Genomic DNA, 24,780 nt, shown 5'->3' with positions numbered 1-24,780 from the left:
TCTACTCTTTTAATTGAATCCAAGATCACATCTTCTATCCCCCAAAGGATACTCAATTCCACTCACTAGCCTCCAGACTTATCTGACTCCCCTGGCCTCCAATCCTAGAGCTGCCAAAGCAAAACACTCCAACTTGCCATTGTGGCTTTAAATTCCTCTTCCATTCTAGCATCCAGGGATTGCCCCTCCTTTATATGTCATTCAGAATTTGTATTAGTTAAAATGTATCAATAATTTCTAAGTTTCATTAGCAGAATAATAATTTACTATACATTTGTGGAACATAAATATCTAGAGAAGTTTTTCACAGTAAAATACAACCTTAGTGGAAAGAGTCAAAACATTGCTTCTGCAGAGAATGCAGCAGAATCATGGAGTATAACATCAGAACACTTGGGTTGAAATCCCAACTCTTCTATGAACCATAACATGGATATCAAACCTCATATCTAACTGCAGATCAGTTTGTCTTTAATAAAATAAGGTGAACAGAATAATTTGAGTCATATAAAAACCTTTAACATGTGCAGTATAATGATAACGATAGAAAAGCATGTTTTATTCTAGTTGGGAGCCTGAGAGTAGCAAACGTAGTGCCAATACCTCACGTCAACAGGCCAGGATGTTTGTGGGAAGCATTCAGGTGGAAGAATAGTTCAGCAACAAGAGAGTTTAAAAAAGTCACCTCACACACTGCAGTAAGCACATACTTACATGAAAATCAGGATAAGAAGTTTTACAGGAGCATGGGCAGATGGGGAAGCAGCAGGATGTCCTAGTGCCTCAATCCAGAGCTGTGAGTGGCTCAAAAAACTAGTGGGAATCCCACAAAGAATAGAAAGCAGGCCAGGTCACTGAGGAAAACTGTCTGCTTGCATAGGAACCAGATCAAGGATCTTAAGGTTTAAGAGACATAAAAAGTTAATGGAAAAGTTTCTTCAATTAAGTAAAACAGAAAAGGCAATAAGAAAATTATTGGAGGGGGGCAGATTTCAACAATTAAGAAGCAAGGGCTGTGGAATTGTAATTGTACTGAATCTACGATGATTCCCCTTTTGCTCATTTATATCTTAACCTCAACACCCATAACATTATTGTGCTTGCTTTTATCAGCTTGAGTCTCCATTACTACATTATGGTTTTATAAAGGACAGAAACAGTTTCTCCATCCCCAGCTCTTGGAACAGTGGCCTGGGGTAGATTACATTTTCAACAACTAAATGTTCAATGCACAAATAGTGATTAAGACAAAGGCAAGGTAGAGGAGGCAAGTGGAATGCTGAACATAACTCAGACTTGTGCAAACCAGCAGAGTATCTTGGTAACTTGGAACTGGCAGATGTACAAAGCCACTCCCCTTGAGAGAGCAGAGGAGGCCCCTGGACAGTGGAGGAAAGCAGGGGAGTGAGTGCAGCAGAGGGGGCAAACTCAGCCAACCCATACTAGTCTGTTGATTCCTGAGGAAAGTAAAGCAAAAGGACTAAAAATGAGACCTCAAAGAAAGTCTTGTAGAACAACTAATATGGTTTTGAGAAAAGTGAAATATGCCTGATTGAGTCATTTTGGTAATAGAATGGCAGATTATGTGAAGAACTAATATAATTTAATTAAACACTAGTGCACCTTCTGATTACTCACCACAGGTACCTATCAGCCAGGCCAAGTGCTTAATGATACTCCAAATGCAAGGAATATATGCATTCATATTTATTAATTAAATAATGAATAAAATTATAAGAAGATTATTTATGTTTATATGTACTATATAGTATATCTGTATATAACATACATGTAAATTTGTCTTGAAGATGTCACAAATATGTGTGTGTTTTTCAGAAAACTAGTTTCTTATGAGAAATTAGGGCAAGAGTAAAATCTCACAGAACTTATTTGGAACAAAGACCCTCCCCTAGCATTCATTTCCTTCCCTTTTTTTTTTTTTTTCTTTTTTTAAATAACAGGAACCCCATACTGTAACAAGACATGTAGCTACTCAGTCTTTATAGCTAGGCACTAGCATGCAGAAACTAAAAGCCTATCCCTCCCCCCCCCAAAAAAAAAAACATGAAAAGAAATGATATACACCATTGCTATATAATTTTTCAAAAGGAAAAGCTACAGTTGTTTTCCCTCTCCTTGCCAACCAAGAAATGGAAATGTGTGGGCTATCACCTTGGACAGAGAAAACATGCCACAGGTTCAGTTAGCATAGACCAACTCTCAGCCTCAGCCTGAATGATCTTATGGGGCACAATCACCCAGCCAGCTTTGGGCCACTCACCTCTGGACTGTTAAGTGAGAGAGAATCAAGATTCTGTCTTATTTAAATCATGGGATTTAGAGACCTGCTAATAAATTAGCTTAACCTCAACCTTAAGTATTTAAATGACTGAATTAAACAAATATTCTACAACTACTCATTCTTTCAAGGTTCTCCTATGAGGTTTCACACCAATCTATGATTTAGGTTTGTTATCAGTGATATGCCATAGTTTGGTTAACAATGGCTTGAAGTGATTTCTAAACACTTGTAAATGAGAATAAATAAGTTGATGGTGGAACACAAGAATTTGGTTTATTTATAAAGCCACTTGGATGATTCTGTTTCAAGTGCAGAATTAATAGTGATAAGATTGAATTGGGTATGTTGAGAGTGAACCCTAGAGGTGCCAATACTTTATAGCTAACACTAATATATGATAAACCAAGTAAAAAGGAGGAAGTTGAATGCTATTATGAACTCCTTTAAATGATCAAGAGTAGATTGGCTTCTTCATATTAAGAAAAATACAGGAATAGACAAGAGTTTCCAACTACCAGAGTGGTGGTTTTCAACAGGTCAAGCAGAATTACCTATGGAGCTTTTAAAAGTGCAAGCATATGTCCTTACTCTGATCTGTTACATTAGTGTATCTGGAAGTTGAGTCTTTAAAAAAAATATGAAAAGAGATTCTAACTCACATAGATAAACAATAAGCTTGGTGTTATCCAATTAAGAAGTAGAATCTGGAGAAATTTTCAAGTGAGTATTTGTGGTTTCATTTTCTTTTTCTTATGTGGAAACAAGACAGCAAGTGACCACATGACTAAAAAGAGTTTCTGGTTTTAGGGAATAAAAAAAATTAAAATGGATGTCTAATTATGTAACTCATTTATGGATTTGCCAGGAGGCAGAGACTAAACTGATGTCCCCAGGTCAATAAGCAAACAGTGACTCAGTATTTGCTATATATGTTTAGTTTTGTGAGGAACTTAAAAAATACATTATTTGATTCATGAAATCATCTTATTACTTGATAACTACACCTCTTTGCATAAACAGAATATAAGAGTGTCTAAGTTACTGAGGGGGGACAGGGAGAATAAACAATTCTAATGCTAAGGGTTGAGTACTACTCCTGGGAGTCTTCACGGAAAGCCGCCTCGGCTCTGATTGCTAGGGCAGGGAGAACGCTTCAGAAAGGGAAATGCCATGGCGCACAGAGAAAGAGAGAGAGAGCGATCTGCTATCCTCTCCAAAATGAAAAGAAATGATTGTGGCGAGCGACTAGGAAAGATCTCAAATGCTAGTCCACGGTGTCTGGACTTTATCCTATAAACAAGAGGAAATCAATGTCATTTGTGTCTTGAACTGATGTGGACAAAGCTGCATTTTTGGAGAGATCGATTCAACAGTGGGGTGCAGAAAGTCTTTGAAAGAGATGTGTGGAATAAGAACACCAGAGGAAGGCTGTTTCAGTCATCCCAGTGGTATTGCGACCACGGGGGTTTGTGAGATTTCTGTTAATTCTATGACCTATGCTAAGTCTAAGAAAAAATCGAATCCCTTTTTGAAACACTTGGAAAGACTGTGATAATTATGCAGAGAGTTAAACAGGATGGACTTTAGCTTCATTAAGAAGGCGCTCTGCATAAGACCAAAGACGTGCTTTTCACCAACTGAATATTCCGTTCTGTAGAGTTTTTTTTTAACACTAAAATAAGAACATAAATAACAAGTAAACAGCTGTCCTAGTAGACCTCAAGTGCTGCCACATTTGCTTGGCTGTATTTACTAACCACAGAAAATAATTAAAAAAAAAAAAACTTAGTCTTGTTTTATTTTGTTGTTTGTTAAAAAGCAAAACATCTAATCATGTATACTTTTGTGACTACTTATTGCTGGTATTTTCTTGCCTCTTTGTATTTGGAAATATAAATCATATTTCAATAAATTAACCCCTGGAACAAAAGAACTTTAGTTTTTGTTTTTGTTGTCCATGAAACATGTCCCTGCCTCCCAGGTACTTGGTGCATTACAGCATACAATGGTTCTTTTGAAAGACTGTGGATTTTGCCCTGGACGGATTAATAAAATCCCAAGACCTGAAAGTGACAGCTTCACAGAGGCATAGCACACACATACATACAGGGAAATAACAGAAAAGCAGATGCCAATTCTAGTTGATTAAAGACTTCCTGGTGTGTTATGAGTTAAGATTCTTCATTTGGAAAAATAAAATGTCTTCTATCCCTAACAAATAAATAAATATTCCTGAGGTAGAGTCTTGATTTATGTTACATTTTTTCTTTATTCAGAAGTTAAGCAGATATTATGCACATAGTTTATTATAGTTAGTTGATTAATATATTCTAGCTCTGCAAACATTGGAAAAATTAAATCACAAAGGAGATTACTTGTGTAAAAGCTACCACATTCAGAGTTAGTTTCAAGACTTCTATATTCTAAATAATCAGTAATATGGCATAGAAAAAAAATTAGCAGGATCATGATTAATATTCATGATTAATATTTCTCCTTCCAGGCAAATAGCAATATTACATTTCTTCTCTTTAAACTCAATGTGGTAATGTGAGTTTTTTGAACTAATGAAATGTGAATATAATTGACAACTGTAATTTCTGGGCAGCAGCCTTTAAAGTTCCCTTCCTTCTGCCATGATACCCAATAACATTCTAAACAGCAAGCATCCCTCTGTTATTCCTGAGTGAGAACAATGTAATATAACCTGTATAACCCAATATGCACACAGTGTGAACAGTACATAAACTTTTATGCATTTAAACTACTATGATTTTGTGTTTCTTACTAGAGAATAATCTAGAACATTTTGATTGACATGGATATTTTGTACAAGAAAATGAGTCAGCTATAACAAAAATAAATAAATATAAGCTATGCTATGCAATATTGGCTTAGCAACTAAGCAATAGGTAGGTAAAAAAACTGCTATCAATTAAGCAAAGGAGAAACATCTGATAAAACTGCCACCTGTAATTTATTGATTGGCAGATCATGTACCCAATAAAGTCCAAAGTCTCAGAAAAGAGGTTATAGAAATAGTAGTTATGGCATGTGTAAGTAGCTATTGACTGCATTTTATTACGAAAACAATTGACTGGCTTGCAATCAAAACTAAAAAAAAAAATGAAAATTAAATTAAGAGTTCCTGAATTCAGAAAAACAGAGAAGAGGAAATTTCTTCCCAACCTAAAAAGCAAAAGATAAAATTCATAGTCTTTGAGCAACAAAGGCTAAGTAAAACTCAGTCTTATAGACAAGGATCAAATTAAGGACAGGGCTATAGCACTAGTACAACTTTATAAATAGATTAAGATGTCTTAGAGTGAAAGCTAACTAAAGATGTGCATCCCAGAAAATGAACTTAATGATGTTGCTCTACTCTAAGTCCAATTGGCTCAAAGTATGTACAATAAAACAGAATTGAGAGCTGTGTGGATGAGAAAGTAAAGAATACAGCTGTCTTAAGAATTATGTTCTATAAAGAACTATGAGTGGAAATGCTAACACAATATGCTGATTCGAATCAAGTAGATAAGACAACCATGAAGTATGCGCTGAGTTTTGCTGTCATTATAAATCACCAGTGTGAACAAAAAGAATGCCATTGATCTAGGCCTATATCAACCCTTGACTGCCACAAATCTGTAAGCATAAAGTAGGCCTAGAAAACTACTTGGGCCTAAAAAGAGTCATGTTTCCCAATACCAATAGTTTTAGATGTGCCTACAAATGATAATATAAAAGAAAGAATCCCCAGAGAGCCACAAAGGACAAGGGAGCTCTTCCCAGGTAGCGGAACCAGGGTCTCTTCAGTAGGGAGCTCTTATAATCTTGGCTCTATGAGATAGTAGAATCACTCAAATTAGGCTGGCAACTGCCATATGTCTTATATTATTCCCTTTCCAAGCTGGAATGTTTATTGACGTTATCTTATTCTACTTTGGCCAGTGTGTGTTGAACCATGAGAGGAAGTTAACTTATATTTTTAATTCAGATGTCTGAGGTCGCAAAGATCACATTCAGACTTGATGATGTTACTGTTTATCGTCTACTGTCATGGTTTAGGAGATTCATTAACTCCTTTGGAAAGAGGTGAATGTATTGTACACTTGGGAATAAAAATAAACTGACCATTTTTTGACCAATATTACATGTTTGTCATTAAGACTTTTTAGAGAACGAATATTTCTGACTACTTCTTTTAGATGTATAGTAGTATTACACTTCCCTCTCATAAGATGAAGTTTATTAAGTGAAATAGAAGTGAAAGCTCTATAGTCTCTTCAAGGTGAAAGTTTTTAAGGAAAGCATTTTAATTAATCTATTCCTTTCCTGTTTCCCTATTAACCAGTGAGTATGAGGTCTTCATCAAGCCACGATCCCACATGAAGACAACATGAAGTAAAAACCCCTCAAATCTGCTGGGTACAGTGGAGCAGGCCTGTCATCCCAGTAGCTCAGGAAGCTTAGGCAGAAGGCTCATGGGTTCAAAGCCAGCCTCAGCAACAGTGAGGTACTAAGCAACTCAGTGAGACCCTATGTCTAAATAAAATACAAAATAGGGTTGAAGATGTGGCTCAGTGGTTGAATGCCCCTGAATTCTTAACCCAGTACCCCCCCCCAAAGAAAAAGAAAAGAAAACACAAACTCCAACTGATATAATTATGAGAAATAAATAAATATTCATTTTAAGCCACTCAGGTATTAGGGTGTTTGTTATTGTAGTATAACATAATCTATCTGATTGAGAGGCACAGCTACAAGAAATCAGTGTTTCCATAGGACTCAATAAATGTTTGATTAATGGAACTGAATTCATATAGGCATTTTAGCATTAAGTAACAAAATTAAGTCAAGGAGAATGCAATTTAGTAGATTCTCACAGCGTTCAAAGAGTCCCAATTCAGACAATCCACACAAAGGTAACTAAAAAATAGAAAAGAGCTGCCTGCCCATACTTGACCAGAGGATTTCTTAATATTGTAAACAATAAAGCAAGAGTGTCTCAAAAAGCAATGAATTTTCCATCAAGAGAAACTAGAATGAATATATTTGGAAAGTTGAAGGGAGAGTTTTACTTAGGACAGGAAGTTGGATGAAATGACCTTCACATTTTCCTCTGATTGAAGGATTCTGTGATCATGATTATTTCCCCTTCTGTCTCTTTCAAACCAATTTAAAACAAGATAGGTAGAAGCCAAGTGCCCAGGCTGAACTCAAGATTTATGACAATCCAGTTAAACCTTTTTTTTTTATGATCTGTCAAGTGCTTTTATATGACCGAGGTGACCCATTTTAATATTGAATTCCTGGCTAAATCCAGCAATGTTCCAGGTCCTACATTTACAATGCTTCAGGGTTCTCAGTGGGGAGGAGACCTATTTAATTGCCCACTCCAACTGTGATTTACCAACTAAGTGGCCTGATTATTGCTGTACTTCTTCAGATATATCTTCCCATTTTCAACTCTACAACTGTGTCCCTATCCCTACAGAAACTGCAAAACAAACTTATAATAATGTATTCAGGCCATAAGCAAATGAAAGAAGCCATACAAACTGGAACCTTCAATATCAGGAGTCAGACTAAGGAGGGAAAAGTATTGGAATTAGACAAGATTACACCATGAGGGTCACAAAGTCTCTACAGGAAGGCAAAATGGAGAATTTCAAGATCATAACACAAGGCATGGAGAAGAGATGTACAGATGATCTAGTTTAGACTTCTATATTATAGGTAGAAACTAAAATTCAGGGCTTTATTTAAGGACATTGAGCTCCCAACTCCTAGTGGCTGATTCCAAAACTAACCACTACCAATTTTACTGTCACCTGCTAATATTTATATATACTCTCCATCTGTCACTTCATTTGACCCTCAACGTAACCCAAAGAACAAGAAAAAAAGGATAGAAAATGGTCATCTCAAAAGCTCCATCTTCCCCTTCTTATATGATAAGAGTTCCGAGTTATAACCTTGGCCAACTGCAGGGACAAATTTCTCAATCTCTCATAGAGCTAAATGTGATGTTTCAACAACATTCTTGTCAGTGGTATGTGAGAAGTGATGGGTCTATAGAACTTCCGTATCCTTCTCTTATAAGAAGAGATCTCCATTTTACTCCTTTCTCAATGACTGAAACACAGATGATGTAGTTAAGTCATCTTGAATCCTAATGATGAGACTCATAACACAGGGGATGATGGAAAACAAATTAGAAGGAACCTGAATCTATAAAGGGCCTCAGGAAATAGAACTGCCCTACCAGCTCTGAACTGCCTACATACAGATCATTAAGGATTTGTTTCTATTTCTTATTTCTATCATAGTAATCAAACTTATATCCCAATGAATATGGCAATCAGATTCTATTACTAATTTTACGAGGAAATAATTGAGACCCAGTTTGCATAGGATACTTACTTTTTTGGCTAGTGCCTCTCTCCAAAGAAAGGATTCAAGTGGAATGACTTACAGAGTTTAATCCTCAGCATGTTTGGCTTGTTTCATGTAAATTACCAAGTCTCATTCTGCTCCAGAAAAAACAAATATGCAGATCTGCAATGCTAGTGATGATACATCCCTTAAATAACCTAAGAAGGCTTTATGACAATAGATCTTACATAAATAATCCAAAAGTTTACAGCACATTTATATAGAGTTTGCCAAATATATTAAAGAGCATCAGGAAGGGGCAAGCAATTGTTGCCCTAGAATTTTGCCTGTTTTAATATGACATGCAAGTGAATGATCTTTTAAAATATATTTTCTATTCAGATAATGCTGCATGAACAGCTGTAACCAACTTAGGGGGAACCGAGGGATGAAATTAGCTAATTTCTTGCAATCAAGACAAATTCAAATGAGGAAAAGTTTCATCCACCTGTCATTTGGAAATTCTACGAAGGAGAACTCTAGGAGAATTTTTCAGGGAGAAACAATCTGGTTGAGGAGAAGGCACTCTAGTAATCAAGCTTCTTGTCTTTCCTGCTCATTAATTAAATAAATCAGTTTACAAACCCTATATTGTAAAACTTTGTGGTTTACCATAAAAGAAATTTTTAAGGCATCTTCTATAAAATCTGGGTGAAAAGTTTGGAGTTTACAATAGCAAAACAGATCCATAATTTTCATGTTATACCCAATCAATTTGCTTTATTTTCAATATGATACATTGAAATAAAATACATTGTGGAGGGGCTTGGATTGTGGCTCAGTGGTGGAGCACTTGCCTAACATGTATGAGGTCCTGGGTTTGATCCTCAGTGCCGCATATAAATACATAAAAAAATAAAAAATAAATATTCGTCTACAACTAAAATACACACACACACACACACACACACACAGTATGGAACTGCTTGACATAACCATTCTCAATTATTTTTTGATGACTAAAACAACTACTCCTTCTTCACCACTTTTCATTTTTAATAATCACTCTGCTTCATTTATATCCCTGAAAATCTACTACCATGTGTTCCAAGAATAATCTTTCATATCGTCTAACTATATTGTCTTCCTGCTCTTATTTAATTAATAACTCTTACTGAAAAATGATTTTATATTTTGAATTTCATTGTCAACCACCCTGACCCCAGATATATCCCCCTCTTCCCCTCACCTCTTACTGGATTCAGCATTTAGTTCTCAGCCTATTTGACAAAAGAGAAAAATGGCAAAACTACTCTATTTGTTGGTGGTTTGGGAGAATTGAGAAAAGGACAGCTTCATCTATAATGACATTTTGAATCAACCTATAAATTTCTAATATTTTCCCATAATTCAGGTATTTTTGTTGGTTGGTTGGTACAGGGAATTGAACCCAGGGGTGCTTAACCACTGAGCCACATGTCCAGCCCCTTTGTATATTTTCTTAGAGGCAGGGTCTCATTGAATTGCTTAGGGCCTCCCTAAGTTGGTGAGGCTGACTTTGAACTTGTGAAACTCCTAACTGAGCCTCCTGAGCCACTAGGATTATAGGTGTGTGACATCACACCCATCCCATAATTCAGTTCTTTCCTGAAAGTTTTCCTTCCAAAATGATTTAACAAAAATATATTAAGTGGCTATTGTATACCCAGTGCTGTAGATAGACTATGAATACAATACAACAGCCATTATGGCAGAGTGAATTTACCTTTAACACAACCATGAATTATACATCTCCTTTTTCCATTTTCTTTTCTCACTTGAAATCTGGAAATTATTTTGGGTTTTCTTTTTAACCTTGAATTTATTCATATGTTAGGATAACAAGAAGACATTTTGTTGAGTTAACTAAGGTTATAGCAAAGACTTCATTACTCAGTGCCTACCTACCACACTTCATTTCTCACCATAACTCTTTGGAAAGCTTGTGGATTTTTGTTTTGGGGTTGTGTGTGTGTGTGTGTTGTCTTAAGAGGTGGCAAATTATGCGTGAACACTTCAAGTTTCCTAGCCTCTTTCTGAGCTCATTCTGTATTCATTGCAATCTCTTGCTGAAATGCATTTGTCATCCATGTGCACCACACATCTATTTGTGTACCTGAGGTGTGTTACTGCAAATTATCCATGGTAGATGGGCAGTGAAAACAGTGCTGTCCCTTTCTTGGCTTACGTGCTTCTCAACAGATATTTCATTATAGTTTTACATTTCATAACCCTGGGGTACTTAAGTGTAAGATTTGCTACAGTTTCTGTATGGCTTATTTACCACCAAAACACACATTGAGACTTTGTCCCAAAGTAACAAGTATTGAGAGTGGGTCCTGTAAGAGCAATTGGAGGTCTTGCAAATCTGCCCTTGTGAAGGGATAAAAGCCTTTCTTGAGAGATTTGGTCAGTTCTCTCAAGACTAGATTATTTGTTGCAGGAATGAATTAATTCCCAAGAGAGCAGGTTCTTATTAAACAGGACTGCAACCTCTCCTCATCTCCCTCACACACATCCTTCTGAACACAACGATACAATGAAGCATGAAGTCCTCACCAGAAGTCAGGCAGATAACTAGCACAATATTCTTGGACTTTTAGATGTGAGTCAAAATAAATTTCTTTTCCTTATAAATTATCCAGCCTCATGTATTTTGTATTAGCAACAAAAATGGATTAATACGGGCAATTGGTACCAAGAAGCGGAGTGTTGCTATAATCACACATGAAAATATGGAATCAGCTTTAGAACTGTGTAATGGGCAGAGGTTGGAAGAATTTGGGGAAAAAAAAACAAGCTACAAAAAGCTTAGTATGTTGTAAAGGAAGCATTTAAGGATGATTATGGAAAGAGCTAAGAAGATAAAAAAAAAAAACTAGGGGAATCATGAAACTTCTTAGAGATTGGTTATGTAGTCATGATCAGAAAACTGATACAAATACTTATAGTAAAGGCCATGTTCATGGAGTCTCAGATAGAAATGAATAAATCTTATTGGAATCTGGAATAGTGGCTATCCTTGCTATGAAGTAGAAAAAAATTGGTGTGTGTTGTGTCTGTGCTCCAGGGCTTTATGGAAGGTAGAACTTAAGCATGATAAACTAGGATTTCACACAGAAGAAATTTCTGAACAGCCAAGCACTTAGGCAGCTCTGTGATTATTTTTAATCACTTACACTAAAATAAGAGAGGAAAGAAATGATTTAAACATACAATTTATAAATAAAAGAAGAGCAGAGCACAAGGATTTGAAAAATTCACAGCTCGGCCATATAGATAAAGGGTGTGCTGGAGTGCAGCCCAGTAACAGGTTGCTAAAGAAATTAGCATGAACAGAAGGCAGCCAGGTGTTAATAGGCAAAACAATGGGGGGAAATGCTCCAAAGGCACTTTGGAGACCCTGAGGATCGCCCCTGTCTTTACAGGCCCAAAGCTGTAGGAGCACAGAATGGTGTTGGGAAACAGGCCTGGGCTACTGCTATCCAAGGTCAACTCAGCACTATGCTCCCCACACCCTAGTGCAGGACTCATCCACCTCAGATATAGCTCAAGGGGCCTCAGGTATTGCTTCACCTGCCAGTTTTGCGAATACAAGCGTGGGAGCATCCATGTGCTTTACTGAAAATGTTATAGAAATGAAGAATTCAAGTGCTGTCGAGGCATGGTGGCCTCCAATCAGTTTTCAGAGGATGTTGCAAAAACCTGGAGGCCCAGGCAAAATTCACCACAAGGGTAGAATTATTCCAGGGAATTATTTATAGGGCAACAAATGGGTTGTGGAGCCTGGGGAGCAGGACTCTCCCAGAACAGCAGCTGGTAGCATGCAGTGCCCCGCTGGAAAAGCCACAGGCACTAGTCAGCAACTCCAGCCCAAGAGAGCAGCCATGTGGACTGAGCCCAGCAAAGCTGTGGGGACCCGACACCTTCCCCAGTATGTCCAGGAAAAAGCACACAGAGTAAAAGATTATTTTCCAGCTCCAAGATGTCTGACATACTGGGTTTGGTACTCACTTTGGGCTAGTTACTTCTTTCTTCTGTCCAATTTCTCCCTTTTGAAATAGGAATGACTGACTACCTATCCCTGTCCCACCAGTATGTATGTTAGAAGTTGATAACTTGTTTTTTACTTTATAAATTATAGCTAGAAGGAATTTGCCATGAGTTTCAGGTGAGACATTTGGAATTTGGATTTTTGAGTTGACATTGGAACAAATTAAGATTTGGGGATGGAATAATGGTATTTTGTTTGTAAGGACATAAATTTTAGGGGTCCAGAAATGAAATGTTATGGTTTTAATAAATGTTATGGTTTTAATCAAATAGGGTTTGATTTGATCCTATCAAACTCATGTTGAGGCTTGGTCTCCAATGTAACAATACTGAAAGGTAGATGGGCTTGTAAGAGGTGTTTGGGATCTTGTGGGATTTGTCCTCATTAATGTCTTTCTCAAGGACTGGTTTAGTTCTCTTCAGATGGATTAGTTCTTTTGCAAGCAGTTTGTTAAAAATAAAGTAAGTCTGGCACCCCACCCTGGTCCTTGTTCTCTTTCAGATATGTGCTCCTTCTGCACATACCCACTTCCCTTTCATCTTCTCCAACATAATATAACTATGCAGATATGGAGCAGATATTCTCTTGGACTTCAAGAACATGAGCTAAGATGAATTCCCTTTCTCTCTACATTACCCAGCCTCAGGCATTTTGTTACAGCAACACAAAATGGAGCAGGACAAAGTTGTTCCTAGTTAGATTAAGATATCTTTGCCAGTATACCTAACCACAATGGTGTCTTTTTAAAATAGTCATTGAAAGTGAGTTCTTATTCAAGATTCAATTTTGTTTTAGGTCACATATTAGAGAACACTTTTTAAAGATCATTTCAAACCCAAAGTACAATGTGTTAAAAGAACAATTGTGGAAAGAGTAAACAAAGAGAAGCTAATAAAAGTCTTATGAAGAAACCAATTTTAATAAAGTTTGAGTTCATGATATTTGGATGCTACAGTCCATTTTGATTAAAAAATGAAAAATGCAATTTATGAAAATTTCTAAACCTATTTAAGACAGTAACAGAAGAGATACTTAGTTCTTCTTCAGATAGAATAGGTAGCAAGAAATTCATCAGCTTTCACCCCCACATAGTGCATACTATTTCACATTTATCCCGTCAGCAACCCTAAGATCTAATTTGCCTTATGTGTAAAGGAGATATATATATTCCTCTGCTTTTAAAAGAAATAGTCCTCTGAAGTATAACCCCATAATGTAAGAATCAATGGAAATTGCTTTTCTCTCTTACATCAGAGGCAGAAATAAAATAAAGTTTATTACCTTTTATAATCAATGAAAATAAATTAATGCTTTGTTGGAAAATCTATCTGGTGCCTAACAGAAGCAGCACAAAATAACAAACTTTGATATGATTGGATCCTATGATGATAAAATATGTAATATAAATATAATTTAAAAATTAAGATATGACAGAAAAATGTAAATAACCTTTTATGGGGATTTTTCAAAACCATTTAGAAGGTAAAGGAATAGAAACAGGTACAGGAATAAAGAACAGGAAAGTTGAGGGTAATTCTGGCTATGCTTCTGACTCTACAGCTTAATCACTGAGCTCTCTGCAACATTCTGTCATGCAAATGAATGACCAGAGTTACTTCATTGACACTCTACTTATACCAGTCCATTTCTTTCCCACAGGCATAGCTGGGGTCATAAAATCATCTCTCAGCAAGTCCAGTCAAGACTTGTCTTGTCCAGGACACCCAATGTATTTCAGGGAGCGGGTAGGAAATTAGTCTTGCCCTCTTCAGTCCAGATTCACACTAAAGTACTGAGAACACACATGCACATGAGAGTGTGGGTTGCATTATCTTCAATAGATCTACCCTCTCATTTAGCACATTGAGATTCTCCAGTACTTTGTAGTCTGGTGCTCTATTTCATCTCTGGAAACAGATTTCTTCCAGGATGAAGAGCTCACATATATGGGTTCTCACCACTATTTATTTCCCACAGGACCCTCTTTCAAGGCACAAAATTCACTTTCACTCCTATACCACCAGCCCATATTCGAATTCTTCCCTGGGTGGGTTAATGATTTTGAACAGTCCCTTGCTCAGCTTCCCCTCCACAGTGCCAATAGAGGATATGTGTAATGAAACAGCAGAGAAGTTGCTCTAGAGCAAATAGTCCCAATTATGAATATATTCATGCATAGATACTTGGTATAGATACTTGGTATCCAAATGAGCCTTTCAGAATATTTATTTTTAAAATAGTCTAATAATTTTAAGTGGTAATAATTTTTAGAATTATCTTTAGAATATACAAAAAAAGCAGCTGATCAAGGTTAATACATAGTGATAAGTTATGTTGATATGATATGAGAATGACAATTTAACCTGTGGTAATATACCCCAGAAACCTATAATCTCAGTCTCATAACAATAAAACTCTAAGACAAGCTCCAGTTGAACAACATTCTACAAGATACCAGACCACTACTCAGAACTGTTGAGATCAACAAAAACAGGGGTAGTCTGGAAACTGTCACAGCCGGGAGGAGCCTAAAGACACCTGACAACTACATGTAAAGGGGTGTTCTGAACAGAAAATGGACATACAGTACAAACTAAGAAAACCTGAATAAAAAGACAGAATTCTATTAGCAACAAAGTATCGATTTTTTATTTGTTGATTGTAACAAATGTACCCTAATAGTGTAAGATCATAATAAGGGAAGTTGAGTGCTGGGTGTGTGAGAACCCTCTGTACTGTATTATCTTAGCAATTTTCCACAATCTATTCTAAAAACAGTGAAACTATTTTTTTAAAAAAAATTTATTAAAATAATATGCAAAAAGGAACATTCCATCAGCCTATTATAAGAAATAATCTCTGAAGACCCATGAAGAGGACTACTTAGGTGAGTGTCTACCAGTCATTTTTCTTGGCTTCAACTCTGCTTTAAAATGCATTTTTCAAAGCAGGGTTAAGAAATAGCCAAGCCAACCTTGCAACAATGCATTTAATAAGAGAAGCAGTGGAGAAAATTCAGTGATGGCAGTGATGCTATGTAAACAATAATAACTAAGGAAAGAAAGGAAATTCCTGTTTGCAAAACATCACTCATAAGATATCCAGCTTAAAATAGTTGCAAATATGTCAATATCAAATATTAGTGTGATATAAACATCACGAAACTTAATGCTAAAAAATTAGAAACATTAAGCCTATGAAGAAATACATACTTTGAACTACAGAGAATATAAAAAACAGCCAAACTTTTAAATACACATTTGATAGTATTCTAGAGAAAAGATATGGCTTCTATTCTTACCCTCCCTCTGAGTTTTGTGTTAGCATCATGTATATCTAAAAAGAACAATTTTTTTTTAAAAAAAGCCATGGAATTCAACTCGTGGAAACTATTTTCAGAACATATCAAGAAGAAAGAGAAAAGAAGAAAAATCTAAAATTTTTAGGATTAAAATGGGACTCAGCCCATTCCATTCCTCTCTAGCCTACTGTGTGAGTTGTCAGAGAAAGTCACTCTGGGAATATGTGTCTGTTCTTGTTACTCCACTGAGTTGAGATTAGGAAATCATATATTGCAACAGCAGTCTAAAGGTCAGACATAGAGGACTCATTTACTTTGCTACTTCCTCTCCTGGTGCTCTGTTAAGAAAATAGCACAGATTTGAAGCCAAATGCTTAATACTTACAGAAGAAAAGAAAGCTCAGACTTAGTCCATGCATAATAGAAGACTAAAACTTAGAGCTAACCGGTAGTGCTTTAATAACAGGCACTGTTAGCACTTAAATTCCACTATCTTCGTTCATGTTGAAGAGCTGTAAAGTGGTAGGTGCTAACCTGATACCGCCTGGTAGAAAGGGTAAGCAACTTACTCAAGGTGTTTTAGCATTGAGAACTAGGGTTAAACTTGGATTAGAATCCCCATATTTCTGACTGTTGTGGCTACTAGTTATAATTATTCTGTTAAAATAATTGTTTGATGCAATTTACTGATAATTGAGAGAAATAACCATTCAAAACTTGAATTATCTCTTCTAAGATGTTATTGAATCAATAATTACTTTGATATATAATAGATACAACTTCATTGTTGCTTTGAAAATCTGAAAAAACTATAATATTTAATTTATCTTGAAGGGAAACTTAGTCTTTTTCAAACAATTTTGAACTATTAATTCCAGTTCAAGTGAAATAAACCAAAATTTTAGAGGTCAAAATAACTTATTTCTATATCCCGGTTGTGCAGAGAATATCATGGAGAGACATTCAAATTACAGCTATGCCCTTCAGTCCTTGAATAGAGGTAAGCCTATTGATCTATCAATTCTAAAAAAGCAGTTGTAACATATTATAACTTAAGGTCAGGAAGGCAAATAAATTACCTAAATAATCCTTTCTAGTTCCTGATAGGTGGCTCTATATCTTCTGTTTGATGATTTCCAGTGAGAAAACTCTAACTGATCCACTGTAAAAATCTATTTCATTGTTCAACAGATAATTACAATTGTCATCTTTGTTAAAAATTGATTTTCTCTAAGGTACTTACCTGTATGCATTATTTAATAGTAACCATGAACTGATCATTTAGTAAATGCCAAGCATTATTTTGGGGATCTTAGCAAAGAGCTAAACAAATACTTTACCAATATTATATTTTATCATTTATCACAAAATAACTGTGCAGCAAGGTACTATATTTAATACATTTTTATCTCCCTTTACAAGTAAGGAGAGAGTGTTAGAAGTTCTCCCAAAGCCATAATGTTTTTATAAGATATAGGTTTAAATAAATCAAGTGTTAACAGTATCTTTGAGAAATGTGGCCAGTGTGTTTTAAAAATATAATGGAACCCATACCATACTATCTATAGGAAATGCCTTAGGCCCTTCTGATCTTACTAAGAGGACAAGTGTTTAATATCTTATTATTCTTTTTAAAATTTTTTTAGTTATACATGGGAACGATATCTTTATTTTAGTTATTTATTATTTTATGTGGTGCTGGGGATTGAACCCAGTGCCTCACACATGCAAGGCAAGTGCTGTACCCGCAAGCTATAATTCCAGCCCCTATCTTATTATTCTTACCATAGAAATTGTGCACAAAGACTTAAAAACTACAGTGTGTGATTTTTTTAAAAAAAGTTTTTCCAAAGAGTCAGAGAGTATTTTCTGAATTTATGAGATAGATTTTGCATTTGTATTTATTTGTATTGTATTGTATTATTTTTACTATTTACCCTTTTGGAGGAAAACCTAGAAAACTAAATTAACTTCAAAGTAAAATATTTTCAAAGAAAAATATCAGGTTTTAATATCCCACTCCTCAAAGTCCTATGGATAGCACAGTAAATCCAACAAAGAAACATTATCATATAGGTGGATCCTTAAAAATGTAACAGATTTTGATGAAGCATTTTAAACAGATGGTTTTAGAGGAAGTAGAGGTTGTGATATTACAAATCTCAGAAAACTTGAGTGACAGTGCCAGAGGGGGTACTGCTGACTTCAATGTTGTCATTGTAAAATTTTCATTCTGATTCCTGCTTTGATCTCATTAAATAATAACTCTGAAAACAAAACAATAAAATGACTAAAAGCCAAATTCAGAAAATGTGAATTACAAATGCAAGTACTGTGGCTCTGTTCATGCTACCTTAATAAAGTCACTTACATCTTAGTGGCATCCTCAAAGGTAGTCCTTGCCCACAGGGATTCTTTCCCTTGTGCCATCCCCTCCCTTTGAGGGCTGGATCTGGTAAATTACTTTAGTGAGGAATTGGGAAAAGGAACAGGATATCATTCATAGAATTATGTTCCAGAAAGCCAATGATTTCCCCAACCTTCTCATCCAGATGTCATGTGAACTGCCCCAAAGAGGAGCCCATGTATCAAGAAACTTATAACCTTATAACCCCAGCAAACAGAAGAAAAAAAGAAAGCCTAAGATACAACAACAGCAAAGAGGGTACAAAGTGAGTGAGTTTGGAAGCAGATACTCCCCAAGTCAACCTCACATGGGAAGATCTTGGATAGACAATCTGTACTCCACAACCTGTTCTTTACAGAGTCAGCCTCAGCAAACACCTTCCTCACAGAATGGCCTGGAGATACAAGTGTCAACATCCCTCATTTAATAACCTAAAGCATAATTAATGAACTCTTTGCTATCCTTTGGAAGTTATAAGCTAGGTGATTTTATAGCAACCACTGTCAATTTTTTTCCAATAGAATACAGCAACCAAAATCAATACATTAACTTTATAATTTTCAATATTATTCAACAAAACATGCAAGCAAGCTACTCTTCTGTACCTCTTTATTGGGACAATTTTTGTAATTCCAGCTCCCTTGCACTTTTAACTAGGTTTGTAATCCCCACAGACATAGCCAACAGTGAATTTTAATAACTATTCAATGTGTTGTATTTGGCGAATAAAGGAAGGAAAAAATATCTATTTCCTTGTAGAAAAGAAAATGCTCAAATAAGAACACTTGAGGTCATGTTTCTTGATTATTGTGTAGTGTTTATAAATCCCTGAAGCCGCATCTATGTTTTGGGGAAAAAATTGCTTGTGGCAATTTCTATGCAAGGTGAAATTACTACTAGGAAAAAACTGTCAAAATTATTAAAATTGAATATTCAGCATACTTTTTTTCAATGTTCAATGTTATTTAAAAGTGTATAGAAACTGAGCTCATCTCTAAGGGATGTCAGATGAAAAGAATTTAAATTCTTCCAAATTTGTGAACATATCTGACTTTGACTAGAACTAGAACTGTTGCTCAGTGTAAGTATCTCAGGGGTGCAAACTGGGTTTCTTTGGTATAATTGTCAACCATTTCACAGAATTTACATAAAACTCTGTAATAATCTACCAAGGAAAAGAGGTTGCTTATTTTTTCTCTTTGGAGAGGTTAAAGAGGTGATTCTTAATTATTTCACTATTCATCAAAATTAGTTTATCCTCAGAAAGAGATGAGATGTGGTTAGGTTGCCAAGGGTCAAAGATTTTCTAGTGGAAAGAAAATTTCATGCTGAACATGAAATCCTTTTTCTGTACATTTTCACCACTGAAACCCAGCTAACCTCTTACTCCAGGGTCAGAGGAAGCAGTATTGCCTTTCTTTTTAAAATCCAGCCCTCACACATGTATTCATGATCTTGTCTCTCTCACCAATTAATCAGAGTTTCTTCACCCTTCAAAAATCCATCTCTTTCTCTCAGAAAGATATGAAATTTTATACATTAAAAAATTAAACTCAAATATCATCAAAGCAATTATAATGACAACACAAATTCTGGTGATATCACAAAATGTATTAAATTATAAACTACTAACCCATCTTCTAATTCAAAATTATCTCTTGTTTGCCTCATATGATTTTGAAGTTCTTAGCTCTCTACCAAGTCCCTCTCTCACCTACTGATCTCTCTAGTTTCTCTAACATCTCCACAAAGATCTTCTACACATTGCTTTTCTCAGAGTCAACTAACTACCGGCCCTCTTTTTTGCCTTCTCAAAAGAACAGCCAGCTACAGATGCCCATGCCTAATCTCTGGAACTAGTGAACACACTAAGTTACATGGCAAAGCAGAACTAAGGTGGCAGAATCAAAGCTTCCAATCAGCTAGACCTTAAAGAACTTGTTCTGGATTATCCAAGGGGGCCCACTGGAAATACTAGGGTCATTAATAGTGGTAGAAAGAATCAGAAGACAGAACTATTTTTCAAAAATAAAGATGAAATAAAGATATTCTAAAATCATCAGAGAAATATGAATCAAAACCATAAAATATTATGTCACCATTAAAATGATTATATATGTATATCATAATAAGTGTTGATCAGGATGTGGAGAAATTAAAATGGGGACCTTCATACATTGCTAGTGGGAATGTCAATGGTGTTCTCCTGCCTTTGACAACTGGAGCACTAAATAAAACACATGGACAAACATTGTTAGATATTATATAAACATCACTCTAGGACAAGGATTCCTCAAAACATTAGAAACAAAGAGAAACTAAACCTTATAAAAACTTGATAGCTGAATATTTCCATTTATCCCTCTTGACCTTTGACTCTTTGGCATGTGTTTTTCTTTAATATCTATTATCAAATTCAAAATACTGTTACTATTTTTGCTTACATACTTAATTATCTGTTTAAGACATCAAAAATAAAAAAACTTCTCTAATTACCCATATAAATCTTATTTATGTCTTCAAAGAGTACTGAAAAGAACAGGTGCATTGAAAGAAAGATCTGTGGAAAAAAACAGAAGAGTGGATCTGGGCAGCCAGCAACCTTCAACCCTCCCTCATCCCAGAAAAGAAGCAGTGAAAGAACAGTTCGCCAGAGAGATATGTGACAATATAGATACTCTAAAACTCCATACTGGAAGTTAGAGACTTAGTGGGACATGGAGTTTGGTTATCAGAGCAGAAAATAATGACACAATTCCTTGATTCTGAACCCTGCTCAGGGTGGGGTTACCGGGGAAGAGTAACAACGAGAGAAAGAAAGAGAAGACAAGTACATACGCTCACTTCCTTCACAACAGCTAGAAAGAAAAGAAGACCAAGTTCAAATGTGTCAGGAATAATCCAAGGACAGTTGCCACAGTCTGGCTGGGCACAAATGCCGCAGTCTGGCTGGGCACAAAATCACGAGCCACCATACAGCTTGTAGATTCAAACAGCAACTCTTTATTCCCGAACTCACACCAGCCGTATACAAACACGTTCTGGGGAAATCCACGTTCTCTGCCCAAATCCACGTTCTCTCCCAAATTATACTCTGAATCCCGTGAGAACTCAAGGGGAACTCAGGCAGCAGGATACGCCCTATTCCCAGCAGGAATAATCTTAAACCTTAAACCTGGAACCTAAACTGGGAACGCCCTAAACACGATTATCTTAAACCGGGAACACCCTAATCCGCCTTGGTCCTTGAGCAAGGTCACCTACATTCAATGTCACTGCAACATGGGGTACGCTGGCAAGGAAATTGTCATACCTACTTGGCTAATGGCTCCCAGCAGACAGTGAAGGAGTTCAGGCAATTTCACCCAAATTATAGCCTGTAAGTTGTGCCAGGCATGGCAGCCATTTTGCAGAGTCCACAACGAACCACCCTCCCTAGAAGAAATTAAATCAACATAGCTACTGCCCACCTTCTGTCAGCAACAAATAATACCAGTGGAAATACCTCTGAAGTGGGTTCTCTCAGTAATCCCTCTAGAGAAGCTTATAGAGGGAATGTTACTAGCTGAAAGTTACTGAAACCCCCTCCCTCTCACTATGAACAAGGGGAGTGAGGTGGAGCTGACCCAGGAGATAATTTACTCTGGCGGGGGCGGTGGGGGGGGGGGAGGTGCTAACTCTGGCCCAGAGATCAACACAGCCTCCATAGGAGTTCAGGCAAAGATGAGCCAACTGATACTACCCCCGTCATGGTGACAGGTAAAAACATGGTGAGCTGTAACAGCCAGGACAGAGGCTTCTGTGCCACAGACAACCTGGACCCTCAGGCCCCACAGTTGCAGGTAGCCATCAAGTCTTAGCACTACCCCCCCCCCCAAATTCCCAGCAAATTGGAGTGGGCCAACAGACTTTCTATCTCAGTCACAGGGACTGTATCCAGATTATCCACATTAGCCAGGGAGGAGGCTTCTGCGCCAAAGACCGCCCACAGATAGCCCACAACCACAGGACCCACACTCATAGACAGTCACCAGGCTCTATGCCACTTTAAAGAAGACCCTGGGGCAGGGAGCAGATGCATAGCATCCTGAAGCTGTCAGTCCTGAGTCCTGCATCCTGTGCTATGCAGCACATAAAAACAGCCAGCAGACACAACACAGCACCCTTCAAGCATGCAGGCTCATGCCCCTGGGCTGACAAACAAGAACCACTAGTGAGAAATCCACAACAACAGGAAAATAGCTCCTGTGCCCAAGAACCTCTAGGAGAATCCAAAGCTTAAGAGTGATGGGTAGCTTCAAAGGTTCTGTTTTAGTCAGGGTTTCTTTTGCTGCTGTGATTAAAAACCTGACAAGAACAGTTTTGGAGGAGGAGAAGTTTATTTGGGGGCTCATGATTTCAGAGGTCTCAATCCACAGAAGGCTGGCTCCATTTCTCAGGGCTGGAAGTGAGGCAGAACATCATGGTGGAAGACTGTGGTAGAGAGAAGTAGCTCACATGGTGATCAGCAACCAAAGAGAGACACTCTAGTCACCGATACAAAATAAATACCCCAATTACCCACCTTCTCCAGCCACACCCTATCTGCCTTCAGTTATCACTCAGTCCCTTTCAGGGGATTAATGCCCTGATTGGTTTAAGGCTCTCATAACCCAGTCATTTCACCTCTAAGCCTTGCATTGTCTCACATATGAGCTTCCGGAGGACTCCTAAAATCAAAATCATAACAGTTCCCAAATCCTGATGAATCTAAACCAGGAAGACTCAATAATAAATTTCTCCACTTTGGCATGGTTTACTGTACATAGCTCTAATGTCAACTTTGATCTCACATATATTACTCTTTATTATGAATCAATAGCTGTTCCCCTAGTATTGAATATTGTGCCCTCAACCCACTTGATTATATTTCTTCTAATGTTTTAAAGCATTAATTGGAATCATTCTCTTTTTTCCTAACTCAAATTTACACTTGTTCTTTTTAGCCCCTCTTTTCCCTTTTGTATTACCTGTTACTGCCTCATATTTCCCCAACCATATTTTCTTCTTTTTACCTTGCTTTGTGTTATTCACTTCTTTTTTCTTTTGTTTCTTCATCCAATCTTTTTTTCTCCCTTTAATATAAGACTAATTATGCTATCTTTAATAAATAATTTCTCAACCTATTCTAGAACATTACTACAATCTTACACCTGGATTAGGGTAACTGCAGAGAACATATCAACAAGTGTTTGTTTATCCTAAGGCTGATTATACAAGGCTTTGCTCTAAAATGACCGTAGTAAATAGGGTTTAGTGTCTTCCTTCAAGTGAAGCTGATACTAGGAACAGCAGAGAACACATGTTGAGTGAACTTATTAATTCCTGAATATTCACCCAGCCTGGGACACTTAAAGAAACTTGTTGAATAGTCCCTTGCACAAAAATAGAAGTGATAATCCTTCTAGTTGATGAGTACACTTAACAATCAGTATGAAAAAGTAAAGACACAAGCCACCCTAAACAGCCCACAAAACTTCAGTGACTGATTCCATTGACATCACAGTTGAGGAAATGTCAGAGAAAGACTTTTGACAAAAGTTAAATGTTAAAATGCATTATTTGCTACTGCCTCAAATTTCCCCAACCATAAAAAAGTTAAAAATTATGATGTTCAATGAGTGAAAAGAAGATGTAAGGAATGATTATATGGAGAAAAAGCAGGAAATAAAAGATAATTTCAATAACAAGATAGAGATTCTGAAAAGAACAAAATTAAATTCCTGGAAATAAGAGACTCGATAAATCAAATTAAAAATTCAATAGGAGGCATCACCAATAGATTAGACCACTTTGAAGACAGATTCTCAGGCCTCAACAACAAAGCATATAACCTTGAAAATAAAGCCAACAATAAAGAAATGATGTTAAGAGACCATGGCCAGATTTCAAGAAGTCTGAGATAAATTAAGAGACCAAATCTAAGAATCATTGGTGTAGGCAAAGGAACTGAAATACAAACTAAAAGAATTCACAACCTTTTCAATAATATAGTATTAGAAATTTTTCTAAACCTTAAGAACAAGATGGAAAGCCAAATATAAAATGTGTTTAGAAACTCAAACATGCAAGATAAAAAATCTAAGTCACATTATAATTAAAATACCTAATATACAGTATAAGGATAGAATTTTATCTAGAGCTGCAAGAAAAAAAAATGACAGGTCATATTTAGAGATAAGCCAATAAGGGTTTCAACTGATCCCTTAACCTAAACCCCAACTGATCCCTTAACCTAAACCTAAACCCAAAAGCCAGAA

The 24,780-nt window shown here is 36.5% G+C and overlaps 1 protein-coding gene and 1 long non-coding RNA gene across 2 annotated transcripts in view; one reads left to right on the top strand and one right to left on the bottom strand.

The window, feature by feature from the left end:
- Grm1 (glutamate metabotropic receptor 1) overlaps positions 1 to 24,780 on the bottom strand; it is a 265,709-nt gene that overhangs the window by 217,876 nt on the left and 23,053 nt on the right. The gene's annotated exons all lie outside the window — the stretch shown is intronic.
- Positions 13,815 to 21,133, top strand: LOC125615401. Its single transcript, XR_007346064.1, has 3 exons — positions 13,815 to 16,630; positions 17,018 to 17,074; positions 21,007 to 21,133. It is a non-coding gene; the product is annotated as an uncharacterized LOC125615401 (long non-coding RNA).

This window comes from Marmota marmota, unplaced genomic scaffold (assembly GCF_001458135.2).
Source record: "Marmota marmota marmota unplaced genomic scaffold, marMar, whole genome shotgun sequence".
Taxonomy (NCBI): Eukaryota; Metazoa; Chordata; class Mammalia; order Rodentia; family Sciuridae; genus Marmota; species Marmota marmota.
This window is presented reverse-complemented; position numbering and strand designations above follow the sequence as displayed.